The following is an 8,785-nucleotide window of genomic DNA, read 5'->3' on the forward strand; positions in this document are numbered from 1 at the left end:
TATTTCAGCCACAAGTGGTTTAACTGGTGTTTTTATAGAATAAATACTGTCCTACTTAGAGAATCTGGGTAACTGCTCCTACTCTTACTCTTTCTTCAGTAATGACAATGACCAGGAGATTTCTGCTCTAACAGTAAATTACTATAATAAAACTAGAGAACAATGATTTTTAAAATAATGTTTGCATGGTTTATACCTGATATGTGCAGCAAATTACTATTATAGCTTTTAAAAGGATGACCTACATATAATGCCTAGATCTATTAAATTAAATATGTGACATTTAAAATACATTTTAAAAACTGTAAATCCTTCTATTTGCAACAACATGCACATACTTGGAGGGTATTGTGCTGAGTGAAATAAGCTAGATGGAAAAAGACAAACTGCCTGGTATCACTTATATGTAGAATTTGTTTTTAAAGTCAAACTCATAGAAACAGAGTAGAATGATGGTTACCAGGGTGGGGGGTACAGAAGAAATGCAATGTTGGTCATGGGTGCAAACTTTAAGCTATAAGATGATTAAGTTCTGGAGATCTAATGTATGGCTTGCTGACGATAGTTAATAATGTTCTGTATACTCGAAACTGGCTGCCAGAGTAAATCTCAAGCATTCTTGTTAAAAAAAAAATAAAGTAACTGTATGAGGTGATATAAGATTTCAGTAACTTGACTAAGGTAATCATTTCACAATATGTATCAAATCCTCATTATGTTGAATACTTCAGATTATTACGAGTTATTTGTCAATTATACCTCAATGAGACTGGAAAAATGCACACTTTTTCAGATTGAGCACAGCCTCTAAATAATGTTAATTCACTTAAGATAACTTATCTAAAATTTGTCTAAAAATGTCTGCTTTTATATTAATTTCAACAATGTGTATAAAAGCAAGAAATGGAGTTTCCCTTTACTTAGAGCCATCTTAATGTGTAAATAAAATGGATATGTCAGCCTGAAACCTGAAAATTTCTATGAAGCAAAAGAAGATGGGGTGAGAGTTCAGCTGAAAAAAATAATAAAAGGAACAGACAGCATTTTAAGTAATAAGAAATAGACATCAGAACACATGCCCATTCACATCACATCATCCATATGCTGTCTAATATACTTAAAATGAGTGATCTCCATAGCAACCAGTGGATCAAATAATACACAAGATGACTGTGAAGTACAGACATTTGTCTTTCTTACAGTAAATTGATTATATAATAAATACAATAGATTGTGAAATTTCATCACTTTAAGTTAAATATATGTGGGATAATAGATTTCTAAATATGAAATTTCCAGACTGTGGTTAATGACATCAAAATTATTTTTCTGTATATTTCTTACCTATTTTTTGCTTTGATGGTTTAAAAGTGATGGTGAGCAAAACTAATGTCGAGATTTAGTTAAGTTGGGTGTGTTAGGCAAAATAGTGGTCCCCAAAATGCCCACATCTAGTTCCTGGACCCTTTGAAGGTGTTACCTTACACAGCTAAAAGGACTTTGCAGATATACTTAAGGATACAGACATTGAGATGGAAGGACGGTCCTGGATTATTTGGGTGAACCCATTCTAATCCCATAAATCCCTAAAAGCAGAAAACCTTTCCCAGCTGAGGTCAGAAAGAGATAAGATGACAGAAGAAGGCTCAGAGTCATGCTACATTGCTGGCTTTGAAGATGAAGTAAGGGAACACAAGTCAAGGAATGCAGGTAACCTCTTGAATGGAAAAGGTTGAGTCTCCACAAAGGAAGACAGCCACACCGACACTTTGATTTTACCCCAGCAAGACTCCTCTTAGACTTTTGATATACAGCACTATAAAATAATAAATTTTTTGTATTGTTTCAGCCACTAAATTATGGCTTTGTTGTAGTTTGTTATATACCAGCAGTGTGACTAATAAATTAGGTGTGGCATTGGTGTCTTTATGAAAGATAGAAACCAGTTAGAGGAGAAAGGAAGAGTCCCACACTCCCTGATCCCTACTGCATAGAATGTAATTTGACATATCTAAGCAAAGCACATGTCCCTTCGGCCCTGGTGGCCGAACCATAGAATTAAGAGGCTACCATCAGCATCCAAGAGCGCTGGGAGTATTCCAAGGGATTCATGAAACTTTGTGTCCACTGCCAGGTTCTGTTTTATGCCACACTGAGCTTCCTTCAACTGAATAAACTATACCGAATCATAATTAAATGTGAAAACAGGCCCAAGCCTGCATATCTCCCTTAAACAAACTACCAGGTCAGTTAAACAGAAAATTTATTTTTCCTAAGACATTTTTTGGATGTGGATGTGTGTGTATATATATTTACACATATTTTTAATAATAGGAAAAACCCTTCCTCACAAAATTGTTTTTCTTTCTGAAGGGCCTTCCCCCAACAGGCTATGAGAAGATGGACCGTGTGGGAGATAAGCACCTTCACATCCATTATCCCATTTTTGCATGAAATGAGTTTAGGTAAAGACATTTGCTTTTCTAAAGCAAAGCATGCAGTAGGCGTTTCACAGATTTTATGAATAATACTGAACAGAACTCTCTTCTTTCTCAGAATTGTATAAGCATGACTTCCATCCTGAACCCTCATTTGAAACAGAAGCATGCAGGTGCCACTGTAGCAAAATATGTTCTCTATAAACTGATGGAATTGAGTCTTCAAAACAAACTTTGTGTTTATTTATGCAATTTTTTTTGTTTCCCTTTACAATAAAAGAAATCCTATTTGGTTTCCTTTGTTAGTTTTCAACACTTTGTAGCTACATATTACACCATCCCAAAGATTCTCAAAGTGTGGCCCAAAAGCCCCAGGGGGTCCCTAAGATCCTTTTAGCGGTCCAAGAGGTCCTCTTTTTTCCGAATGACATAGCCATGCAAAGCCAGATTTTCTTCATGTACTTCACCTAAACAAAATGCTTCAACAGACTGAATGCAGAAGCAGATTTGTGAACCTATTTCTTCAGTTTTGACAAACATTAAAGAAATTGCAAAAAGATAAAACAATGATAGTGTTCCCACTAATTTAAAAAAAACGAAACAAAAGAATAAACAAACAAAAAGCAGAATCAGAGAACAAACTGATGGTTGCCTGAGGAAAGAGGGCTGGCAGAATGGGCAAAATGAGTGAAGGGGAGAGGGAAACACAGGTTTCCAATTTTGGAATGAATGTCTTGGGAATAAAAGGGACAGGGCAGAGAATACAGTCAATGATATTGTAATAGTGTTGTATGCTGACAGGTGGTCGTTACAGTTGGCGTGAGTATATATAACGTACAGAGACATTAAATCACTGTGTTGTACACCAGAAACTAATAGAACATTGCTTGTCAACTATACTTAAATAAATAAATAAATAAATAAACGCATAAATACATAAAACGAGTACAAAAATATGTTTTAAACTTCTTAGTGTTGATTTCTAGATGGATAAGTATTGATATAGGTTGGATCTGCAGGGGAAAAAAAAGCTTTTGGAGTCCTCATTATTTTATTTTATTTTTTTCATGTTTATTTATTTGGGAGAGACAGAGAGACAGAGACAGATAGTGAGCAGGGAAGGAGATGAGAGAGAGGGAGGCACAGAAGCTGAAGCAGGCTCCCAGCTGTAAGCTGTTAGCATAGAGCCCAACATGGGACTCAGACTCACAAACTGGGAGATCATGACCTGAGCCAAAGTCTGACACTTAACTGACTGAGCCACTCAGGCGCCCCGGAGACCTCAACTGTTTTTAAGAGTATAAAGGGATCCTGAGTCCAAAAACCTTGAAAATCACTACTTCACTTCAGTAGTCCTTCCTCTTATAACCTGACCATCATTTCCATTGCCTTTCTTATCTCCCAGTGCCCACTACACATACTCTCTGATACCAACCAGTACTCTTTCTCCCCAAACTTAACCAATGCTCTTTAATCATTTATAAGCTATGACCCTTGCCCTCAAAGAAGTAGGGTCTGGTGGGAGGAAACAAACATTGTTCCAAATAACTGGCATGACAGGAAGATAATGAAAAATGTCTCAAGAAATATGCAAAGAATATGTTTGTGGTAGAGACAGACAGCTACCCATGTAATGTCTATGCTCCCCTTCCTCTTAAACCAGACCCCAGTTGTACACCGGCCCACAGTGTTCTCAGCCATCCTTGTGGTTAGGTATGGCTTTGTTACTAAGTTCACTTGCAGCTGATGTGGCCGTTGAACATTCTGGTTAATGAAAGTCAAAGTCATTGAGTTAAATGCCTTGGCAAGCTCTTGGTGGGGAGACATTCCTTTTTGTCCTTTCCTTCCTGTTTTCTGCTGCCTAAATGAGCAAAATGGTTAGAGCCCCAGCAACCACCCTAGATAATGAGAGAATCTAAGATGAAAGCTAGGAAGGAGCAGAAAAATAAAAGGAGTCTGAGTTTTGACAATTATGGAATCATAAAAAATTAATATCTATATTGCTTGAGTTACTGGCAAGGGAAGGAAGATTTCTATTATATAAAGTTGAACCTGGTCCTAAATAATATGATGCTCTTGGAAATTCAGGGGGGAAAAGTGAACGATTCACTGCGTGTTTTTAGTAGCATTTGAGCCAAATCTTGAAGAATGAACAGGATTTTTATCACGTGGTCAGCGCCAGAGAAATCCACGAAGGAGAAAATTTCAAAGAAGTTCCATTCGTAGTATATCAAATTTAACAAAAAGGAGCACGGCAGCTCCTTCCTTAGGCTTTGCATACCCCCTTCTCAATTAAAAGGCTATGATTTCCCTTATCTAAGTCTCCCCGAAGACCTCGTTCAAAATCAGCTTCCTCATAATGGCCTTCCCCCTCGACACTCACTTGTAACTCCTACGGCCCCAAATGCCCACTCATCGTAGGCAATCGTGCATCATTTGCTATTCAAAGATTAATTTTTTTATGTCTTGTCTCATAATATAGATAATAGGCTTTCTGATGTCAGAGAGTGATCTTCAAATCCCTAATTATGTTCATAGTCTTTGCACATCTTACAAGTTCAATCATGAAAAGGAATAATTTTCAGACCTCCTCAAAATGTCTTAATAGAGTGGTCTGGCCTGGCTTGCACACTCAGCATTTAGATAGAAATATATAAATACATAAATACATATACTATACATATAAATACATATACTATAGCGTCTAATAGCTTACAAAATATTTCATATCTATTGTTTCACACTGTTTTATAACTTTGTGAATTAGGTATTATCCATGCTCTTTTGTATTCAACAATATATATTTTGCTTTCACTGTTATGCCAGGCTTAAGACCTAACAGGGAAATAGTACTAAGCATCTGTATAATTACAATACAATGGAGAGGTACTGATACAGAGGCCAGGGTAAGGTACCAGGAGGATTAAGGGATGGAAAAATAGAGCAGCTTTCTGTTGGGGTGGACCAGGGAGCTCCAAAGGGGGAGTGGTAGATGAATGAAGCTCTAAAGAATGAAAGGTACCTAGAAGTCAAGAAGAAAGGGCACTAGAGAGGAGTGGAACAGCATGTGTAAAGCAGATAGACCTGAGACAACATGGCTCATTTGAGGAACAGCAAATAATTTAGAGTAGCTGAAGGGCAGAGGAAGTTTGGAGGGAGTTTAATGTGAGACTGGAGAGTTAGCCAGAGGCTGAAAACGAAAGACATTGTAGACTAACTGTAGCATTTCTGTTTTATCTTGCAGCCAAAGAAAAGTTGCTAAAGGATTCTCTGCAAGAGAGCTTGGTGATCAATTTCACAATTCGGGAAGTTAAATCTGAATGCAATGTCACAAATTATCCAGGTAAACAACAATAAAAAATTCATGAGAAGTTATAACATATAACAGAAAAACGTAGTGTTGAGTTTCCAAGCACATACGCATGTAATTCTGCAGCTGATTTTGCACATTAAAAATTGTACTGAGGTGTTAGCAATACAATTAAATGAAGCAACATACGGAAGAGTTTTCAAGATTTCAAAACAATTGTATTCCTGCCCCTCAAAAAAAGAGAGAGGGAGAGACTCCCTGATTCACAAAATGCCACTATATGTTAACAAATCATGTATGTTCCCTGATTTTTCATATTTTTCGATCTACTTGTCCATTTGTCCTTATGCCCCTACTTTAAAACTGAGAAGCAACTATTTGGTCTTCACTTACAAGATGACAAAAAATGAATAATTATATTTTCCTTTCTCAATTTCTCTTTTCATATTTCTTCTTTCAAAATGTAAAAATGACACTTGTATCAATTTCAAATGCAATTCAGTAGTACTTTAGGCAGCAACAACATTAATCAAATAGAAAAGAATATCTTACTTTTTTAATCCATAAGTATTCAAAGGTATTTTACAACTTTTTTTTACCCATAAATGTAGCTTAGTGCACCATGAGAATTTATTTAAGAGTGGATAAAATGAATTAACTGTCTAAGTAAGCCAGTGAGGCAAGGTAGAACTTAGGTATTTTCTTTGCCAACAACTGTTTCTATACTAACACACTAATGTACTTTTTGGGAAAATGCCAAAGATGACTATGGACCACTTTTTTCCTCTGCCCATATGTTTCTCAAAAAAAAAAAGTTACACTATGAACATGTAGAATAAGTCTCTTTGCCTCACAGAAATGAAGACAAGTTCCACCACATAGTGTGATACTATCATTTTTTTGAGGAACCGGAGGATGATTTTCAGCCAATTGTGACCTACGGCAAGTTGCCTGACCTCATGAAGTCTGTTTCTATAACAGTAAAATGAGGATAATATGCATTAAGGATTAAATAATATATTCTATATCAATTGTTTAGCAGTGCCTGCCATAAAGTAAGTATTCAATATATAGAACTGTTACTATTATTAATAATACCACTATTATAGAAATGCTTTGTTTCTCTTCTGCCTGTTGGGAAATGAAAGTCCCAGTTGGGGAGAAATTCCACTTACTGCAAAACTACTGTCAATCCCTCTTTTAATTTATCAAAATTGTTTTTTAAGGGCACACTATGTCATAGTAAGTAAGATGTCTACTATCCTAAAATCTCATCACTGGTTTTTGTGCAAATTTGTAACTTTAAACTCCAAAATCAGTTTAATCACTGGAATATAAGCAAATTATATCATGCCAAAAAAAAAAGGGTTCCAAACCCTAAGTTTTGGGGGATCTCAAAAATGATTTTTTAAGGGCAATGATAGTCAAAGATAACTAAACATATGTGGAAAAAGAAAACAAACAAACAAACAAACTGTAAGAACCAGAAGGAAAAAGAGTTCACATCTTGACATTATCACAGATTACAACATGACAATGTTTACTGTGCATGAAGAAATATACAACAAAAATATCTGCAGAATACAGGAAGGTAGGAAAATTGACAAAGCAGATTTGAAAAACAACCAAATATTGTTTGTAGGAATAAATAATACAATGAAGTATAACACAGTAAAGCATAAAATATAAAATAATTATAAAACTTCACACAATACAGTGTAAAAGATAAAGATTAAAAATTTAAAAATATGGTTTGGGAGCAAACAAGGAATAGTGGTAAAGTGGTCAAAAGTTGAAAAAGAAGGCAAGTCAGGAGAAAATATCCAGACACATGCAAATACAGATAAAGACATGAGAAAACAGAAGAGAAAGGAAAATACAATAAGGATTTAGTGAATAATTCCAGAAAGAAATATTTCCAAATGTGTATGCACCTAATTATATAGCCTCAAAAAAAAAGAGCAAATATTGACAGTTGTACCAAAAGAAGGGACAAATCTATAAATATGGTGGGAGAGTGTGATATATCTCTTTTAGTTGGTAGAACAAAGAGAGAAAATAAGTTGGTAGAATAAAGAAAAAAATAATTAAGGACATAGATTTCAACATATCATTAACAAAATGGACCTATGGACATTATACCCTATAATTGAAGAATACCAGTTTTTCAAGCACATATGAAACATTTAGAAAATTGACTACACATGTCAACAAATAAAGAATTGAAATCATAGAGAAAATTGGAAAGAGACACAAAGTAGCTTCTGGGATTTTAACATTGTTTTGTAGCTTACTATGGGTAGTAGTAACATGAACAGTTACTTTATAATAATTCATTAAGCTATATAACTATGTTTTATGTACTTTTGTATGTTCTTAATATTTCACTCTATTTTTGAAGTAGATCTGATCCATACAAAATATGCTCTCCAACCACAGTGCATTTGTGTCAAAAATCAATCAGAAACTGGTAGCTAGAAAATTTCCCATATCTTCTGAAATGAAACAATATATTCTAAATATCACATGGGCGGAAGAAATATCATAAAAGAAATTAGAAAATATATTGAACTGTGTAATAATAAGTGTTATATAGCAAAACTCCCAGGATGAATCTAAAGCAACATGTAACATAATATTGCTAGCTAGAAATGCATATCATAGAAGAGAGAAATGTTGAAAATGAATGAACTAAGTATATTAAACACTATATAAAGTAGTTACAAAAATTATCAAAAAAAATAAAACTAAAGAAATGTGAAGAAGGAAATTAAGATAAATGCAAAAATCAATAAAATTAATAATATTTTAAAAACATAAAATAGAGAAGACCAAGAAAGCTAAAGCTACATGTTTGAAAAGACAAATCTATGGTAAGATTGATCAAAAAGAGAGAGGGGAAGAGGGAGGGAGAAAAGGAGGAAGGGAGGGAGAGGGAAAGAATATTAGGGATGAATAGGACAAATCACTGCAAATGCTGCAGACGTGAAAGAGATAAAAAAGGAGATACTGTGAACAAATTTATAAATTCCGAGAA

Source organism: Prionailurus bengalensis, chromosome C2 (assembly GCF_016509475.1).
Source record: "Prionailurus bengalensis isolate Pbe53 chromosome C2, Fcat_Pben_1.1_paternal_pri, whole genome shotgun sequence".
Lineage (NCBI taxonomy): Eukaryota > Metazoa > Chordata > Mammalia > Carnivora > Felidae > Prionailurus > Prionailurus bengalensis.